The sequence below is a fragment of the Canis lupus genome, chromosome 9 (assembly GCF_048164855.1).
Source record: "Canis lupus baileyi chromosome 9, mCanLup2.hap1, whole genome shotgun sequence".
In the NCBI taxonomy this organism is placed as follows: domain Eukaryota; kingdom Metazoa; phylum Chordata; class Mammalia; order Carnivora; family Canidae; genus Canis; species Canis lupus.
The window spans coordinates 34,596,816-34,617,050 of NC_132846.1; the positions used below are offsets into that span (position 1 = coordinate 34,596,816).

The following is a 20,235-nucleotide window of genomic DNA, read 5'->3' on the forward strand; positions in this document are numbered from 1 at the left end:
TAGAAAAATTTGGAAGGAGAGGCTTGCCTGATACGAGTTATGACTTTTCATTAAAGTAGGCACCCAGCTAGGGGTCCCTGAAAATGCTCCTTTCCTATGATATCTCTTAGGGACTCCTCATTCATCAGTAAACCAAAGAGAGCAAGAAAGCCTATTTCTATAGCTCTTACAGTTCAACCGCCACAAAGAAAGGCAAGTAGAGAGAGGTTATGAGGCAGATAGAAAGAGAAACTGGAGAGGCAAATGCATGTGATCTGCCATGTTTCTACAATAACAATATTATAATCAAAATCAGGGGCTAGGACATATGATAGTCTAGCTTTACATTTCTTTGATTGATGATTCTTCTTTGATGATTCTTCCAACCAGTCTCTTGAAAATCATACTTTAAGCATAAAACTAGCTTTGGCTATTTTTTTAAAATTTATTCATGAGAGACACACAGGGAGAGGGAGAGAGGCAGAGACACAGGCAGAGGGAGAAGCAGGCTCCATGCAGGGAGCCCAACGCGGGACTCAATCCTGGGTCTCCAGGATTACGCCCTGGGCCGAAGGCAGTGCTAAACCGCTGAGCCACCCGGGCTGCCCAGCTTTGGCTATTTTCAAATAATCTTTTATAAGTGTGTTTCTTTTAAATATCCATGATCTTTTCTGTGAGGATGTTATAATCATTGACACATCTATGACAGAAATGTAATCCTGAATTTTGATTTAGTTTGTTGGAAGCCACAATTATCATTTTGACATTGTCTGATGAAAAAGAGATAAAATACCAGTAATTCAACAAAATATTGTGAAAAGCTATATTTCAGCTTATTTTTTTTAAACTCACATTCCATCGAATTACAATGGGAGCAAATATTCCTTGTAGTGAAGGAATATTTACCATTGTATGGTTGGATTTTCATTGAAGTCCATATGGAATTTGTAAAAAAGTTAACTCATTTATTAGGTAAATACTTAGTTCTAGTATTATTGAAAGAGGTCAGCACAGTGCATAGTTTCATAAGCAACATAACAAATTTCCATTTTGATCTGTACCACCTGCTTCTTTAAAGCCCAAACTGTTTTGGCACAGCACTGCTTCACTTCCACATACTATTCACTCTCTGTAGCTCTGAACACTTTTCTTTAAAAGATTTTATTTATTTCTTTGATAGAGAGAAAGCAGAAGCAGGGAGAGGGGCAAAGGGAAAGGGAAAGGGAGAAGCAGACTCCTTGCTGAGCAAGGAACCCAACTCAGGGCTTGACCCCAGGACCCTGGGATCGTGACCTGAACCAAAGGCAGACACTTAGCCAACTGAGCCACCCAGGTACCTCTGAACACTCTTGATTAATTTCAGAGAGAAATGTCTTTTTATTTTTTTAATGTTTTATTTATTTATTCATGAGAGACACACAGAGGCAGAGACACAGACAGACAGAGAAGCAGGCTCCCTGTGAGGAGCCTAATGTGGGACTTGATCCCAGGACCCCAGAATCACGACCTAAGCTGAAGGCAGATGGTCAACTACTGAGCCACCCAGGTGTGCCGAGAAATATCTCTTAAAATAAACTGGCTGCTGGTTATATTATTATCCATTTAAAATTTTTTCAATTTTTTTGCTAATTATCTTATTGCCAATGATAATCAAATGTCCATTAACTAAAAGCTAGATTTTCAAGATGTAAATCTGAAATATTTGGGTGCCTACACACGCATATGAAAGTGACCTTTAAAAAATCTTTCAAAACCTAATTCGTTTTTATTCACCTAAAACCTGTAATAGGAAAAAACGACTAATAATTGTTCTATTTCTGCAATATATATCTTGTCCCTAAAACAATATTAATTTATTCTATCTGGAATGTATTTATTTCTTCTACCAATAACTAATTTTAAGACTAAAAAGTATGTCACTGCTCTTTACTTTTACAGTGTAAAAATAAAAATGTCTAGCACTTACTTAACACCTACCATGTGCCAAGAGCTTTACATATATGATCTCCTGATAACACAATACTGTGGGGTGGATTTTACTATTCCCATTTTATAGATAAGGAAAGTGGATCTTTAATAGTCCAAATAAGGATTTAAAAAGTCAAGACGGGTCCAGTTCCAAAGCCCATATTCTTTCCAGTATATTTTGTTGCCCTTCCCATTTCAGCCAATCAGCATTGTTGAGCTCTTTCTGTGTGAAGGGGAAATACAGAAAATAAGGACAATTATTGTTCAGAGAGCAGGGAGATTAACTTCAGCCTGGACAGTTACAGAATACTTAGCAGAGGATGACGGATTCCAGCAGATGCTAGTACATGAGCAGGGTCCGAATGGGAAGAGAGCCTAAAACAGCTTCCAACAAAGGAAAGTTAGGATTTTGCCCTTTTAGTTGTTAAGAGCAAAAGAGGTATTTTGAAGAGGGATGACGAATTGGAAGCTGAGTTTCATGAAGGCAAAATTGGCAGGAGAGGGCAATATGCACAGAACACACAGAACTGGAAAGAAGACATCTATTTGGAAGTTGTTCAAGCAAAACATACTCTTTAAAGAGAGACAGGACTTCCCCTTTTAGAAACATGTATTGCAGTGGGACCCTTTTTTCCCTGCTAAGATCCAGACATTCACATGGTAAAATCAAAAGAATACCAATAATAACAGTATCTTGTGCTTATTAACTGGTCATACTTACTCTTCCCGGTCATGATCTCACTGTTGTGGGATCCAACCTGACCACCATTTACCCCAGGCCTATATATGCCAAAGGGCCTCTATTCTTACTTAGCAACCCATGTATTTGTCAAGCACATGTTCTGGATTTGTATACTAAAGAGAGGTTGGCAGGGTGCCGGGGTAGCTCAGTTGGTTAAGCGTCCAACTCTTGATTTCAGCTCAGGTCATGATCTCAAGGTCATGAGATCCAGCCCAGTGTTGGGCTCCCTGCTGGGTGTGAAACCTGCTTAAGATTCTCTCTTTCTGCTCCCACCCCCATCCCTTCCACCTCTTGCATTTCTTTTGGCTCCTTTGTCCCAAACAAAATATCATCCTTTACAGATGCTTGTTTAGATCATTTCTGGACCTATATCTCTATCCAGTATCAAGCATTTATTTCCTCAGCACTGCTCAAAGTGTCACCCTTTCTTCAACTAGGGCCCTGATCACATTAATTAATTGAGTCTACAGTTGTTTTCCTAATTCCAGCTACTTCTTATTCTGCCCATCCTCAGTCTCTGACTACATACCCTTGTTATTCCTCACACCTTCATCATCTGGAGAGTTAGATTATAGGTTAACCTTGATGATTTTTGCTGAACATTTATAGAATCTGGAATGGGTTTTTAAGTATTCCCAAGGTACCTACAAAAGAATTTCAAATCTATTTGGCTGATCCTAGATATGAATCAGCAGAAATACTATAAAATTGCCTTTAACATTTTTTATTTTTTGGTGATAGCCTCGGTCTTAAGTAATTTCCAAGATGATAGAAAGTGTCGTTCACTGAAAAAGAACAAATGACATTTTTTTAAAAAATCTCAAAAAAAATAAAAAATAAAAAATAAATAAAAAATCTCTAAGCCCTATTAACAACTCCCTGAATGTTTTTTAATGTGAATACCTTGGGCCTCTGTCTTAATTTTAACTGCCCGGCACTCAGGCACTCAACTCCTTCCCATTTAGGGGGCCTGCCCCCTTGTCCCTTCCCTGCCCCCTCCCCCAATTATATAAGGCTTGTTGGGGAAGTGCCCCATATTCCACAATAGAAGCCAAAGGAGGCTCTTTAAGAGGTCTAAAGCTCTCCCTGCTCCCGACAATAGGGGACAGGCATGACTGGGTTTCACCCCATGAGACCCTCCTATCCCCAGAATTTTAAATCTTGAGAAATCAGGATGGTTCACGTTCCGTGAGCAACACTGGCAGCCTGGTAGTGGGTAGTGATGGCAACAGCAACATCCTGGAGGACTATCCCAGCTGCTTGGCTGTAAAGGCCCTCAGTTCCTGCACATTTTCCAAGGTTCTCTGAGTGTCTCCACCCCAGTCCACCCAGTAAATCTCCCTTTTGCTAACTAGTCATAGCAACTTTGGAGGCTCTGTGTTGAGAGCCTTGTCTGAGACAGCCTCTCTCGGACCTTCACACGCATCCAACCCCACAGCATCCTCCTTTCCTGTCCTCTCCCTCTTCTCTCTGATGTCCTCACCCACTACTTCCCTTTATTATGGCCTTACTCTACGAATGATACACTCTGTTCTCAGGGAGGGGCCTATGGAGAAATTTAGGAAGATTTAGGAAGATTTTCTGGAATTCTTGCCAGCTGCCCTGGAAGAACCCAATGGCAGACATTCTTTTTTATTTTATTTTATTTTATTTCATTTTATTTTATTTTACTTTATTTATTCATGAGACACACACACACACACACACACACACACACACACACAGAGGCAGAGATACAGGCAGAGAGAGAAGCAGGCTCCATGCAGGGAGCCCGACGTGGGACTCGATCCCAGGACTCCAGGATCACACCCTGGGCCAAAGGCAGATGCTCAACCGCTGAGCCAACCAGGCAGCCCAATGGCAGACATTCTTAAGGGGATGTAGCTGGCCATTACCTTTTGCTGAACACCTGGAGGTAAGTCCTTCCCTCGCCATCCAAAGGGAGCTGGCTGATTCCTAGGTGAAGGTGAAGAGAACCTCAGTGATGTATCGACCTCACTGCTCTCCTCTGTCACTTTAGGCCTGATGCCAACACAGGTGGAGATTCATTGGCTATACAGTAAAAAGGCTGGCCATGATGGCTCTGAAATACTCACTTTAACCCAGGAAAGCCAAAAGAAATGTAGGATTCACTTTAGAACATTTCCCAAAGAGATCAGCTCAATAAATTGAAGCAATATATGTAAGAAAACACTGTGCCATATGAAGAAAATAAACGTAGAAGTGCTACCTGCCCTAGTATAAATATATAGCTTGGTTACTCCTGGAGTATTAAATGGAGTCCTGGAAATTTTACCTTTGAATACCCATCCATGTATCTCAGTTGGTAAGATACCAGCATTAAGACTACACAACTATTTTGCTTTTTATAATATCATACATATTATTTTTAAAACACATATAAGTAATGTTATGGTATTAATCATATTTTACATGAATTGATTAATTTTACATTAATCACATTTCAGATGCAGTGGGAGTGTTTATGCTTGAAATAGCTTCTTGTTAAAATAAGTAACTGACTTTAATTTGTTTTCTAATTCTGGATTTTCATATGTTGAGCTTGCTTCTTTGATCCTGTTTGCTTTTCATTAAGCCTTCACTTTGACTTTCTTCTAATGAGCCTTTGTCTCTTCTGCTCCTAACGTCTTGATTTCCTTGTAATTTGAACTGGAGTTTTACTCATGTGCAGGTGTACATGAAAGGAGCTAAGATCCCTATGTACCTTGTGGCTTCATTACCACCCTCCAGCAATGTCACTATTGCCCTGAAAATCTTGAAAAATATGCCCTATTGACTGTAGAAACTCTCTACTTACAAAGTCCTTCCTGGTAGGCTCTCCTGGGATACATTCCCTTCCAAATGGCCCTGGTGAATTTTTTGACTGATGGATTAGACAAAGCGTTCACAAGGCAGCCTCATAATTCATTGTAGTCAAAAACCAATTCAGGATAACCCAAAGTCCTGTACCTATTAGCCTAATTGTATGATGATCCATTAATTAAAAAGTTATTGATGCCTACTATGTATCTGGCCCTCTGCTAAGTGCAAGGAGGACAAGAAGGCATGATGCCTGCCCTCATTTTCTTATGGTCCAAGAGAGGAAAAAAGCCAATTACACAGTAACTTCCATAAACAGCATTAAATGCTGAATGGGTGGACAAGCCAGGTTTTAATTTGGAGCCAACTGACTGCTCAGCCCTTTGCAACTGCCAATGGTCCACCAGTATCTTCTCATTTGGGAATTGGCTTTTAAACCATAAGCTTATGGAAGAGTTCACAAAATATTTATGCCTTATGCATGAGCAGAAAAAAATAAGTGGGTAGAAGAGAATGCCAGGGTATAGCTAATGCTGTTAGCATCTACATCTGTCACCAGAGAGGAGTGCAAGGCAGGAAATGGCAGAAGCAGCTGCTTGGGCAGCTTCACTGTGATTTAGACCACAATCTAAAGACAACAATTCACAAATTTCTGCCTTGAGGGATATGGGGAAAGCTACATGATCAGCATCAGGTCACTTTCATAATTGTTGTGGGTATCCACACCTAGCAGGTAGGTGAACTATAGGGCCCTTGAATCCAAACCCACAAGGTTTAGTCGAAGGTCCACATTCGAGGCTTGTAAGCCTCTTCCCCACTCACCTAGATTCTACTGTCCCTTCAGTATCCAGCTCAAGGCCTAACATCAGCTGTCTGGGTCCAATGTCTACTTCCAAGGCTACTCAATGCCATTGAAAGCTTAAGCAGGGAAATGGAATGATCGGATTTGGGTTTTTAGAAGAGTGCCCTGCAATGTGGAGAATGGCTTAGAGAGAGTAAAACCAGAGATAGAATGACTTGTTAGGAAACCACTGGAGTGGTCTGGGGGAGAGATACTAGTGGCCTTGCAGAAGTGGTAGCAGTGAGATCAGAGAAGGTGTGATTTGAGAGCCACTGCAGAGATAAAACTGACAAAATTTGGTAAATGATTGGATGTGGTTTTAGAAATGAGGGTGAAGGAGTAAAAAATAAGCATCAGTTTCTGTCCAGGACAACTGAATTGATAAGGCACCATTCTTAAACATGTTGAGTCTTTAAACATGTTGAGAGTCATCCAAGAGAGATGGATAGTGGGCAGTTGGACACAGAGATCCAGAATCCAAAAGACGGGTTTGGGATGGAGACACAGATTGGAGAGTCAATACAGACAAGTCATCAAAGCTATAGGAAATATTATGAGTTGAGTATCTCCCACCTCTTCTCAACACATGTTGAAGTCTAACACCCAGTATATCAGAATGTGACCTTATTTGGAGATAGCATCTTCACAGAGGTAATCAAATTAACATGAAGTCTCTAGGGTGGGCCCAAACCCCATAGCCCTGGTATCTGTATAAAAAGGGGAAATTCAGAGACACACACACAAACAGAAAAAACACTATGTAAAGATGAAGGCAGGTACTAAGGTGTTTCTATAAGTCAAAGAATGGCAAAGGCTGTCAACAAATCACCAGGAGCTAGGCAAGAAGCATAGAATACATTCCTTCTCCCTGGCTGCAGAAGGAAGACACCTGCTGACACCTTGATCTCAGATTTCTAGCCTCCAGAACTGTGACACAATACATTTCTGTTATAAGCCACCAAATCTGTGGTACTTTGCCATGGCAACTGTAGTAATAAACTCATACCAGATGGAATAAAATTATCCAGAGAGAGAATGCTAAGTAATGCAGATAACTAGGGCTGAGATTCAAGAAAACCAACAATTAAAGGGGTATGAACCTATAAAAATAAAAGCAGCCAAAAGGTATGGGGAAGAAACAGGAGGATGAAAGAATATGGAAGCCAGAGAAAGAGAGCAGAAGAAAGCCATGCTGCAGAGTTTGGCTTTAGTCATTGTTGACTGTGGAAAGATTACCATTGGTGGAGTAGCAGGGGCAAAGGGACTGGCGTTTACTGAGAAAGGCATGGAAGGTGAGAAAGCACAAGCAGGAAGTGTTGACAACACACAAATGCAAAGAGAAAGGACATATTTTCTATACATATTTTTAAAATACAAAAATTCTGTTATTTTAAGGAGTAGACAAAGCTCCCAAATCTGTTATATAGGGGATAAGGATGGACATCTATCCAGATAGATGGATGCAGGGAGAAGACCAAGTCTCTCTGTCTTGGTTCATACTACACAGGGGCAAATAAACCAGAAAGCAGGTGAATTATAACCCAACATGGGAATCCTGATATAGTGACAAATCCTGGGCTTAATGGAAATGAGGAGCTGCAGGATGGATGGAAGAAAGATGGCAGACCCAGGTGTTTCAGAATACTTTTTTTTTTAAGATTTATTAATTTATTTGATAGAGAGTGTGTGTGTATGTGTGCAGGGGGGTGGGGCAGAGAGAGAGAGAGAGAGAGAGAGAATCTCAAGTAGACTACTGGCTGAGCGCAGAGCCCAACGGGGCTGGGGTGGGGGGCTCCACATGGCACTTGATCTCATGACCCTGAGATCACAATCTAAGCTGAAACTAAGAGTGGGAAGCTTAACTGATTACACCACCCAGGTGCCCCAGGATAGTTTTGTTACAAGAAAGATAATCTCTTATTCACTGTACAAAAGATTCATAAAAATCATGCATGGCACTGTAATTCAATAGGAGATGTGAAATTTACTTTAAGCTTCCTGAAATCTTCCTACACAGAAAGCATTCAGGGAAACTGATTTGGCATATTAATCACCTCCCTGCCCCCAAGGTCATTTCAAATGTTCAGTCAAAATCCTCACTCACCATCAAGGCCATTTCTTGGCCAGCGATGAGGAATAAATATTAAAATGTTTGTTTTATGCCTTTGGTAAGCAAATGAGAGTAAATGATCCCCTGGGGGGACCATATTTGCCCATGTGAAGCAAATCACAGCTGCTAGGCAAGTGTTGGCATGTGTGCTGCACTGGTACTGATGACTGAGCATAAGAGATTGAAAAATTCTCTTGCAGAGGCAGCTCTTGCAGCCTGTGAGGCATGCTCTCTCCTTGCAATCCTAAATTTATCTAATGGAGTGGAAGATACTTCTGATGTTCACACTGTCTGGAAGATCACTTAAATTTACTGCAGGAGCCCTGGAAAAATGTAAACGGTCTTGCTGGCATCACCTTCTTAGACATTTCTTGATTCTGACCCCTCTTGCCACCCCTACTCCTCCAATCCCCCCACATTATGCCCTCCTCCTTTGGCCTTTTCTTGCATAATTGACTGTCAAGAGTTCCCGGCCCCCAGGACTGCACAGAGTTACTGCCATGTGAGGATGGAAGTTATCTGCTATCAGAGAGAAAACTCTGGGTAAACCTTGACCCACACACCTATACCTTGGAGCTAATTATCCTGGCTACTATTTGTTTTGACTTGGCAACCCTCATTCATACATTCATTCATTCATTCATTCATCCATTTATAGACACTTACTGAGGAGTCTCTTGTGTGTCAGACATTAAACTAGGTTATCTGGTGGGATGCCTGAGTGGCTCAGTGGTTTAGTGCCTGCTTTCGGACCAGGGCAAGATCCCAGAGTCCTGGGATCTAGTCCCTCATCAGGCTTTCCCTGCATGGAGCCTGCTTTTCCCTCTGCCTATGTCTCTGCCTCTCTCTGTGTCTCTCATGAATAAATAAATAAAATCTTAAAAAAAAAAAAACTAGGTTATCTGCGCTACGAAGAGAGTGCAAATCAAGTCTCTCTGCTGTGGTTCAGAGTACACCGGTGCAAAGAGGCTGGAAAACAGATGAATCACAACCCAACATCAAAAGCCCTGATATAGTGAAATCCTGGGCTTAATTAAAATCGGTTTCTTGAGGAATCTGAGCCCGGATGGTATGAGAAACTGCGACACTCTAGAAATAGGAACAATACTTATAGGGCAACCACTTCAGATGAAGAAGACAGGACTAGTCACACAGAGTGCAAACATTAACATAAAACAGAGAAGGCAGGACAAGTAATTAACCATCTAGAGCTACGAACACAGAGTAGATGCCCAGAGGGTCCAAGATAAATATTCTGGGGAATAGTCCTGGGGAATATTAGGTGGTGGATAAATTGAGGACAGCAAACAAAATGAAGTAGGGTCAGAGACAGAAGCAGAGACACAAGGGTAAGAGAAGTCAGAGGTTCGAGAAATTGGAAGGACTGAGCATCAGGGTTGAGTAAAGGGTTATTCAAGTTACATGGGAAAGTTCCAGCTATGATGAAGTAACTTGTACAGGACTTGTCCACAAACTGGATAAACCACATGAGGCAACTGTTTCCCAGCATTGGCCAACAGGTAGCATCAGACTGCAATCTCTAAGGAAGGTCACAAGGTAAGCCTCTTGATCTCCAGCCTCTGTTTGGAGGCAGTTGCCTCCTTGTGGAGCAGAAAAGTGAGTCTGAGTAGAGCCCTGAGGCACCACTGAATAGAGGAAGCAGAGATCAAAGTCTGGGGCCACTGGAATTCATGGGCCAGTTGGAGAAGACAGACCTGGGACTCCCAACACTGCCACAGGCAACTACAAGCTTGAATGTTTCTCTAGCCATGCCATTGACCACTTCTCCCCATCCAACCCCTGGGCCTACATTCTATGAACTCATATTTGAGCTTCAGGACTCAGGTCAAATGTTGCCCACTATCAGGGGCAATCCTGGACCACATGCTTTCCTCTGTGTAAGCCCCACATATCGAATTACACCATACTGTACTGTCAGTACTGTTGTACTTCTTTTTCTCTTGGCTTTCAGCTTTTGAATAGTATGGGCTCAATCTTGGCCATTTTTGTGTCCCCAGTCCTGGCACCTAGTAGCTTTTCATGAGCATTTGTGGAGTTGCCTGTTTCTCCTCTCGGAGAAGTGTAGCACCTAATCATGCTCTTTATTTTCAGTAGCTTCAATGTGCCTGTATTTTATCACCCAACATATGCTCAAGAAACATATGTTTAATGACTAAATGAATAAATTGACAAGATTAGAAATGCCCTAATTAAGGACAAGAACTAAATTCTTACTTGTTTTGAGCCTCTTATTCTTTATGAAAGGATGTTAGGCACACATTAACTGCTCAATAAATACTTGTGAAACTGGTTGATTAAAACAGCAGGAAAGTCACTAAACTCCAGACACATCAAGATTCCCTCACCCCTACCTAGAAGCAGCTTCTCAGTTCCTTTTGGATTTCTCTGGTCCAGCTACTCACCTCTGTTCCTGCCTCCACCATGTCTATCAGAGTGACCCAGAAGTCCTACAAAGTGTTCACCTCTGACCCCCAGGGCCTTCACCAGCTGCTCATACACAAGTGTGCCTGATGTCTGTGTCTGCCTCTCAGCCTTCTTCCAGGTGGGTAGCACAGGAGCTTGCAGGGTGGCCTCGATACCAGCATGAGTATGGTTGTGGTTACAGTAGGTCTAGGGGTGTGTGGGGTATCACAGATGTCTCAGTGGATCAGAGTCTGCTGAGTCTTCTTCTTCTTTTTTTTTCTGCTGAGTCTTCTTAAGCTGGATGTGAACCCCAACTTCTAGGCCAGATGCACCCAAAAGAAGGAGCAGATGAAGACCCTCCCTCAACAGCAAGTTTGCCTCCTTTATTGATAAGGCAGAACCTGGAGCAGCAAAACGAGATTCTGGAGACCAAGTAGAGCTTCCTACAGGAGCAGAAAACAGCTCAGAGCAACAGGACAATATGCCTGAGAACTATATCAACCAGCTTTGTTGACAGCTAGACACAGTGGTACAGGAGACGCTGAAGCTGGAAGTGGCACTTGGTAAAGTGCAGGGGCTGGCGGAGGACTTCAGAATAAATATGAGGGAGAGATTAAAAAGCCTGCAGAGATGGAGAATGCATTTGTCGCTATCAAGAAGGCTGTGGGTGAAGCTTAGACCAACGAGGTAGAGCTGGAGTGTGCCTGGGCCAAATGGCATCATCGCGAGCTCAAGGTCCAGGGCCGGGAGATGGCCAGCCGCAGCCGGTCAGAGACTGAGGGCCTCAACAGCAAGCAGATCAAGTAGCAGATCAAGTAGTAGGAGCTGCTGAACTTCACTGAGACGCACACGGATGACCTCCGATGCAGGAAGATGGAGGTTTCTGAGGTGAACCTGAACATCAGTGGACTCCCCACTGAGATCCAGCGCCTCAAAGGCCAGAGGGCTTCGGTGGAGGCCACCCTCACCAATTGCTGGGCAGTGTGTGGGAGCGGGCCAGTAAGGGCCCCAAGCTCTGAGGCAACCACTTCAGATGAAGAAGACAGGACTAGTCACACAGAGTGCAAACATTAACATAAAACAGACAGAGAAGGCAGGACAAGTAATTAACCATCTAGAGCTACGAACACAGAGTAGATGCCCAGTAGATGCCCAGTAGATGCCCAGCTGGCTGAGCTGCCGGCTGCCCTGCAGCAAGCTGAGCAGATCTTGGTGCAGGGGCTGTGCAAGTACCGAGAGCTCACGGATGTCAGTCTGGCCCTGGACAGCGAGATTGCCATCTACCCAAGCTGCTGGAGGGCGGGAGAGTCAGCTGGAGTCTGGGATGCAGAACATGCCTATCCATACTGGGACCACCAGCGCTACTCAGGTGGGCTGAGCTGGGCCCACTGGGTCTCACCAGCCCTGGCCTCCACAACAGCCTGAGCTTCTTCCAGTTCAGCTTCAGCTCTGGTGGGGGCTCCAGCTCCTTCAGGCATGTTAGTGCCTCCTCCAACCAGGCCATTGTTGTGAAGAAGATCGAGACCTGTGATAGGAAACTGGCATCTAAGTCCTATGATGTCTTGTCCAAGTGAACAGCCACTGAGAACCCTCCCAGTCTCTCCCCTCCTGTGGCTGCCATAGAGACTTTAGGGAAAGGAGCTGTGCAGGGGAGTGTAGGGAGCAGGAGACCCACCTGAGGCTCAGCCCCAGTCCTCAGCCTACCATTGGGGGTAGTCAGCGGCCCTATGTACCCCATCTTACCCATGCCTCCAACTAAAAAAGCCAATTTAGTTGTCTTTTCCAAAATAAAGCCTCAGCTGGTTCTGGGAGTCCTCCTCCCCCCACCAAAAGGGGTTTCTTTGTATTTGAATTTTTGAAATGTGAGCAGGAAATGGAAACTGCATTGGCAATTGCTTTTAGATCTCATGAATGCCAGATAAGTTGACTCTAAGGAGCTATCACATTTAAGATCTGGACAGCAAGGACAGGATGATTTTTGTGTCTGTTTCTATCTTCTGTATGGAGACCATTAACAGATCTGCTGAGTTGGTCTGATCAACAGGTGCATAGTCAAGAATCAGCTCTCCATGATTTCTGGCAAATTTTAATAGAGTAATTATATAATTTATTATGTATGTAGCTTCATCAGGGGTTTAGATCAAAGTGAAATATATGAGGCTTGATTTCTACAAAGTCTTGTTAGGGGACAAAAGGAGAGCTTGTCATACATTCCACCAAGAAGATGGCAGTTTCCCTCCCTACATCCCCTTCCCTCCTCACCAGTGGGATGCTCATAGTCACAAGACCCACAGTCTCTCTGTCCTCTCAGAGTCTCAGTTGTCCCAATGACACTTTTTGATCTCCCACTAACTTGGAATAGCATTCACTGAGAGGCATTTCTATATAGCAACAGTCAGAGGAAACTTTTTCCCATCTGAGATTTAACACAAATTCTTTTTCTGGAAGCTGCTGACAATGTAGCTTCCAAGGATTTTCTAAGGTCCAGCATGGCTTCCGGCAGAGTCTCTTTAGAGCAAAAATTCTGCACTAAGCACAGTTAAAGAGTCCAGACTTGGAAGTCAGATGACCAAGGCTGGAATATCAACTCTGCTTCTCACCACGTTGTGCTCTGGAACAAGTGCTGTTTCCTTTCTGAGCCTCAGCTTCTTCAGTGGCAGGGAGAGTGGTATCTATAGGGTTGTTGTAAGGGATTAGGTGAGATAATGTACTTCATTGTCATTTTATCTGCAGAACATTAGCACCCAGAATGATGCCTTTCACCCAAAAGGTTCTCAAAAAATATTTACTGATTGAATTTTACTGAAGCACAAGGCAAATACCATAGGCAAAATCTGACTTATAAACTGGAGTTTTTTCTCAACTCTAAATGCATTTCCCCATATAAACAAAGTCATAAACTGTGGTTTGACCTCAGATTGGGACTCAAGTCCCATTTAACACACTGCATTGTTAAAACATTGTACATTTGCAGTGAAGAAGCACAGTCATTAAGCAAAACTAGACAACATTGACTAATTTATCTTGAATGTTTGCGGTTGAAGAAAAGTAGATTTAATTTAAGGAAGAGAAAGAAGTTGTAAATAAGTTTTGGAGGGACCCCGAGGGAAACTGCTGTGTATTTCCTGAAGACTTTCAGCATTGATGCCCAGCATCTTTATTTGAATTTCCCATCAAATCTTAGGACTCTCTTCTTTGATAAAGATATCCCATTAGCATCAATTTTTTGCTTATCAAGGTAACACACATTTCTTTTAGCTTGCAAGAATACATTTCTTATTTCCACAGAAATAGGACATGGGAGGGAAGACACTGGAGGGAAAAACAGGATGCATGAGAGAGGAACCAAACAAACAACAGAGGTTTATAATAACTCTAAGAACAAGTTGAAAAAGAAATGGGAAGTAAATGAGGTTAAAAATAGATTGTGTGTGTGTGTGTGTGTGTGTGTGTGTGAGAGAGAGAGAGAGAGAGAGAGAGAGAGAGATGAGAGAGAGAGAGAGAGAATTCTACCTCAGGCAGTCATTTTAATGAAGAGGGGAGGAAAATAGCATATGAGTCCTCTCTTTGTGAGGTGAAAATGGGAGCAGTGGTCAATTTCAGAACAGAGACTTAGTTCCCTGTTATGGCATCTCTGTGGTCTATCAGCCATTCCAGAACTTGGTTTCTGTTCCAAACAAGTGCATAAGAAAGGTTTGAAAGGCAACCTGAAGTGAGGAGGTTGGGTGACCCTAGGGAGTCACTTAACCATTCCTAGATTGGAACATTCTCATTTAGAAAGTGAGAAAGTGGAATTAGACACTCTGGGAAATTTTAGTGTAAAAAATTTTAAATTTTTATGAAAACTTTGTGGATTTGGTATGAACTAGCACAACTGCCAGCTAGGTACAAGTTAAAATCATAGACTTTGCTTATGCAACCCAATATGGTACTTCCCCCTCACCTCCTTAAAAAGTTATCTTCCCTAAGCATCACCATGACAACTGAGAAATAATCCTGTGTTTCTTCTAGGGAAGGGATTTTCAGACTTATACCTAGACACAGGGCAGGATATTTTTCAGGAAATATCACTGCATCTGGAACTTTCCCTAGAGTGAAAGATCTAAAGAAGAATCCCTGAAAGAATAAGAAACAGAAACTGATTTTCCTTTAAAATCCAAAGAAGGCTCATATTTTGCAGTGTTACATGCTGCTTTAAAGAGTGTATTTTCAAGAGGAAATTGAATAAGATGCATGACAAATTTATTACACTTATGCTTTATCAAAGGACATGGTTTTAAAATTCCACTGTGTGCATTTTGAAACTGATCATTTTTATAAAACAATGTTATGAGACTTTCAGAATCTCAGTTACGCATACCAAAGGCATAGGGTTGAATCTGCAGTTTTGCCTGAAAAGAGCATTGTACCAGAAATTAGGATTCCCAGGGCTTAGTGGTCAGTTTAACTCCGACTAAGCATCTGATCCTGGATGTTTCTTTTTCATTCTGTCTCTTGATTTTCTATATATGAAACTGGGAAACAACTACGATTCTTCGTATCAAACTCTTCTCTTATATTTTTACTCTGGTATAGCATAGAATTTACCATTATTACCTTTTTTAAGGGTAATGTTCAGTGGCATTAAATATATTGCTATTGTTGTTCAACCATCACTCCCATCCATTTCCAAATTTTTTCATCTTCCCCAACTGCAACTCTGTATCTATTCTCTTATTTTGATAATATTTCTCTTAATCCACTCAGAGCAGCTACCAATAGTATTCTCATACCATGTACCTCATTAGTGTGGTGATGAAAAAATAATTTTACAGAATTAAGAAGGGAAAATTGAAGACTGCAGATATGCCAGTTTGATGTCAAATCTGCTACAAAGTATACACATCAAGTTCTGATGATTAAAAGCCCATTTTGGTTACTTTCAAAAGTTTGAACTTGAATGTTTAATCACTGATGTATATAATCCCCTGTGAAAAGGATACCAAGAGGAATCTTTTCCCTTTCAGTGAAAAACAGCCAGAATTCCCAGAGAAGACTAATAGAGTTAAGCATTGTGGTAGATCAACCGTCCAAAGAAATGGATGACTCAGGTGGGCTTGTTGTGTCTGTGCAGAAGAGATTCCTGGAGCACCATTGCATCCAGGGATTTCCCAAGCTCCAACACTCATCTGTCTACCTCCATTATTTGCTGTTCATTTTATTTTATTTTTTAAAGATTTTATTCATTTATTCATGAGAGACACACACACAGAGAGAGAGAGAGAGAGACGGGCAGAGGGAGAAGAAGGCTCCATGCAGGGAGCCCGACACAGGATTCGATCCCCGGTCTCCAGGATTAGGTCCTGGACTGAAGGCGGCGCTAAACCACTGAGCCACCAGGGCTGCCCTGCTGTTCATTTTAAACCCAGTTTCTTTTACTCGCTGCTTCGGACCATCCTTGCTTCCCTGCCTCTCTTGGCCCGTATATCCTAGATCTTTCTACCTCTCAACCACAGCTCTACCTTCATCTTGAATGACAAAATTCCTTTTTGCTTAATCCCATGCCATTATAGGTGAGCTTCCTCCACTCCCTTCCTGGCCATAGCTGGTTAACCCTTAGCCATTTTTCTCTCTTCTTGCTACCCTCTCTCTCACCCACAACCAGAGCCACAGCCATCGGAAAGGTGGTTTTCTATATATTATGAAAACAACATCAATATTAAATCAGATAATTTCAGCCTCAGCTTTCTGATGCTGATATATAGGTCAGACTTCCAAGCAGGGAAATCCCATATTGAAAATCTGGCTCATTCTAACTGCACATATTCTTTTTTAAAAAAAAGTCAGAGCTACCTAATCATTATGTACAATGTATTATGCATTTGTTTATTCTCCCAACAAAAATTTACTCAATACCCTGCATATGCTAGGCACCAAGTTAGGTGCAGAAAAATAACTGAATGAGAAAGTTGCTGCCCTCACCAAGTTTAAAACCTTTAGAGAAATATAGACCCCAAATGGACAATTGCAATAGTACAGATAAGTACTGTGAAAGGAGAGGTCAAGCAGTTCTGCATGCACCATGATAGGGACATCTAACCAGGCCTGGGCTCAGATAAGTTTTCCTGAAGAAGTGATACTCAGCAGGAGCCTAAGAGAAGAAGTTAAGCCAAGCACCATAGTAAGAATCCTAGAATACACTGCATGCCATTTACAGATCATAATAATTTCTCTTTTTTTTCAAAAATTAAATGTTTCTCTTTTCCAAAAAGTAAACTCTTACCTGATATGCAGGGGACAGAAAGGACTTTAAAGATGCCATTTAAATACAGTAGATTCTACTTGTCCTTGGGATAAATAATGATGCTGTCTCATGATGAGATTTATTTTCTTTTTGCATTTCAGTAATAAAATCATATCAGGAGAGATCTAAGAGAAGATTTAAAACTAGCCTTAAATGTTTCTATCTAACATTTAGAACTTATTATTAGTACAGGAGTAAAACAGATTGATGACATGAGCAAGATTTTAAAATAAAATGTTGGAAAACTTTATCTATTTGATTTAAAGAATCCAGGCATGCATAAAGCATCAGTAATGTCTTAATTCTTAGCAACTCACATCTGAATTCACACATGAAAAGATGTCTGTGCTCCATCAGGGGCTCATTACCCAGGATCCAAAGACTTCAGGAGTTCCCCACATGTTGGGAAATTATAACCAAAAATGGTGGGCACGTACATATTAGTGGGGAGATGTTCCACAACTTCATTTGGCTACTCAACAAGGAATCCATGTCCCCTAAAAGTTCAAGAACCACTACTCTGTAGGATGGCAGTAAGTGCTAAAAGGGCAATAATTGCTGGATAGAACTTTAGAGATTCTTGAATATGAATTATCCCATATATGGATTAAGAAGTGGCGGTAGAGTTTCAAACTGAATGTGCTCTCTAGGAAAGAAAATCAACTCAAAAATGTAGCTGTAAAGATTTTGGTTAACATAAAGCCAATTTAAGGAAAAAATTCCCAATAGTAAGGACTGATAATCATCAGAGTAGTGTTTCTAAAAAGGAGTGTAGGACTTCCTTTTTGAAATTTTTAAAAGAAAAATAGGTTTTTATCCCCTAGAAATGTAAGATGGAGTCTTCCGGGCTAAAAGCAAGAGAATACACAATGTGACAACATAGTCCTCAAATGCTCCTCTTCTCTTTCTTGGTCTGTGGTAACATTCAACAAATTTTAACACAAGCTCATCCAAAGGCAACTGTAACAGATGGTTTTCAAAACGCTGCCTTTTGTACATAAAACCAGCAGTTGGAAAAGTAGTGTGTTTATTTTTCTGGCTTTGCCTATTGGCCTTTGGACGACTTCAGGCCCCATAATTTGTTTTAGGATGGACGTAAAGGTCTACTGTTCGGGATTTAAGTATTTTACATTTTGTAATCAATGGGATATAAGCCAGATTGGAGTTTAGTTTTGTAGTCTCAAAAAAGGGTCTGGTGAACCCATTCAGAGTAGAGAAATAAACTGAGGAAAGACACTGAACTTGCCAAACCCCTCTGCATGCATTCATCTGCATAATAAATATCAATGATTAATATGCTATCTAGCAGCAGCATTTATTCCTTAGATCAGGTCTAAGCAAAACTTTGCTAGCTAATTGTTTATGGAATTGTATCTACTTGAAATAATTCAACTGCTTTTTCAAAAAGAAGCATTTTTTAGTTAAAACATCATTACAGCTTAGCTGAGCTTTTTGCCTAATTAGTTTGATGTTTATTGCTATTCATCACAGAACTATCAATGAAATACAAAGTCCCTCAGATGAACTCAAGGAGTAATATAATGGAAATAACCATATTACTCATTCTTGAATACAATATTTATGGAGCAGTTTTAGTAAAAGTAATTGTAAAATATTCCCGAATTAAATAAAGACATCATCAATTTGCCAATCCAGTACTTAAAAATCTGTTGTCTCAACTAATATAGGTAAGGTTGTTAAAGAGATAATTTTAATTCTTTTTCTTAAACAAACCAGTCAGCATTCAATATATGAGTCTCTAAGATTCAATATTAGTTAATATCTGAAATGACTGTTTCACCTTAAACAACTAATGTTGTTTTCCCCTTCTTTCTTTAGAGTTAGACTCAATCCAAGCTCACACAAAATGTCAGTGAAGCTGACAAGGATCTCAATTCAACTATGTAGGAAAACATACATTTTATTCAATTCCTTTTATTCAATACTTTTATCTCTTCACACACTATACTCTAATACAGAAATCTTTATATACTTTCCTTATGTACATTGTTAAGGGAACAGCAACCAAGTACAATTACTGAAATATTAGAGAAGTCAAAGATAGAGATCTCTGTAATTAGAATTCAATAAGAAAGTTCAGTCTCCAAATAAACTAATACTTAAATAAGTCAAATCTAAGCAACTGTTAAAAGTTTTCTCTTTTAGGGATTCTAACAAATTTTCCCTACAATAATGCTCATCTCCAAACTGCCCATTCTGTAAGTATAACCCGAATGTAGGCAACGAGTAATTTAAACTGTATTTTAAGGGTTTCTACAGAAAATAAACACAGTGATGATAATAAGCATAAGGAGCCTAAGACCAGCCACGTGGAGGACAAATGGCCAGTAAAACAGCATTTACCGTCTGAGAGAGGTAAGTTTCGTGCAGAAACACTGTAGGGCACCACTCTTGAAGAATGTTTCTTCATCCTTTGAACTGGTTCACCTTGTTCACAGTGCTTTTTCTGAGTTGGTTTGAGTCTCCAGTTCTATAGCAAACACTGCTGCGGCTGATGTCTGGGTGACGTTCTGGAGATACTGCTGGAAGCTACAAGCACTGATGTGCAGTTTCCCTGGGAAACCATTTGCCACATGTTTAAGCAATGTTTGACCTCCTCTAAAAGTTTTCTCTTAAGCTACTGTTAGGCATAGTGCAAAACTTGAAAAATAAAAAGGGAAAATCAAGATTGCTTTCCATTAGAAGCACAGCAGAGTTGCTGAACTAGTAAAGCATGACCTTTCTAAAGATATGTGTGTGTGTGTGTGTGTGTGCATGTGGTATAACATATATTAAGAATTTTAATTTCCATGGGGTGCCTAGGTGGCTCAGTTGGCTAAGTGTGTGCCTTCTGATCAGGTCATGATCTTGGGGTCCTAGAATAGAGCCCCACATTGGGCTCCCTACTCAGCAAAGATTCTGCTTCTCCCTCTCCCTCTGCCTACCTCTCTCTCTCTCTCTCTCTTTCTCCCTCTCTCTCTCAAATAAGTAATCTTTAAAAAAATTTTTTAAAGTTCCAGATTGGGAAATTGATAATGTCATTATATATATATGCACTATGTGTGTGT

The 20,235-nt window shown here is 41.0% G+C and overlaps 1 protein-coding gene and 1 long non-coding RNA gene across 2 annotated transcripts in view; one reads left to right on the forward strand and one right to left on the reverse strand.

The window, feature by feature from the left end:
* Positions 1 to 20,235, reverse strand: part of SLC35F4 (solute carrier family 35 member F4) — a 226,612-nt gene that overhangs the window by 36,032 nt on the left and 170,345 nt on the right. The window lies entirely within an intron of this gene.
* LOC140640016 (uncharacterized) overlaps positions 1 to 20,235 on the forward strand; it is a 28,057-nt gene that overhangs the window by 7,142 nt on the left and 680 nt on the right. Inside the window, exon 2 of the long non-coding RNA XR_012036672.1 lies at positions 19,437 to 19,543. This is a non-coding gene — a long non-coding RNA (uncharacterized lncRNA). The remainder of the gene's footprint in view (positions 1 to 19,436; positions 19,544 to 20,235) is intronic.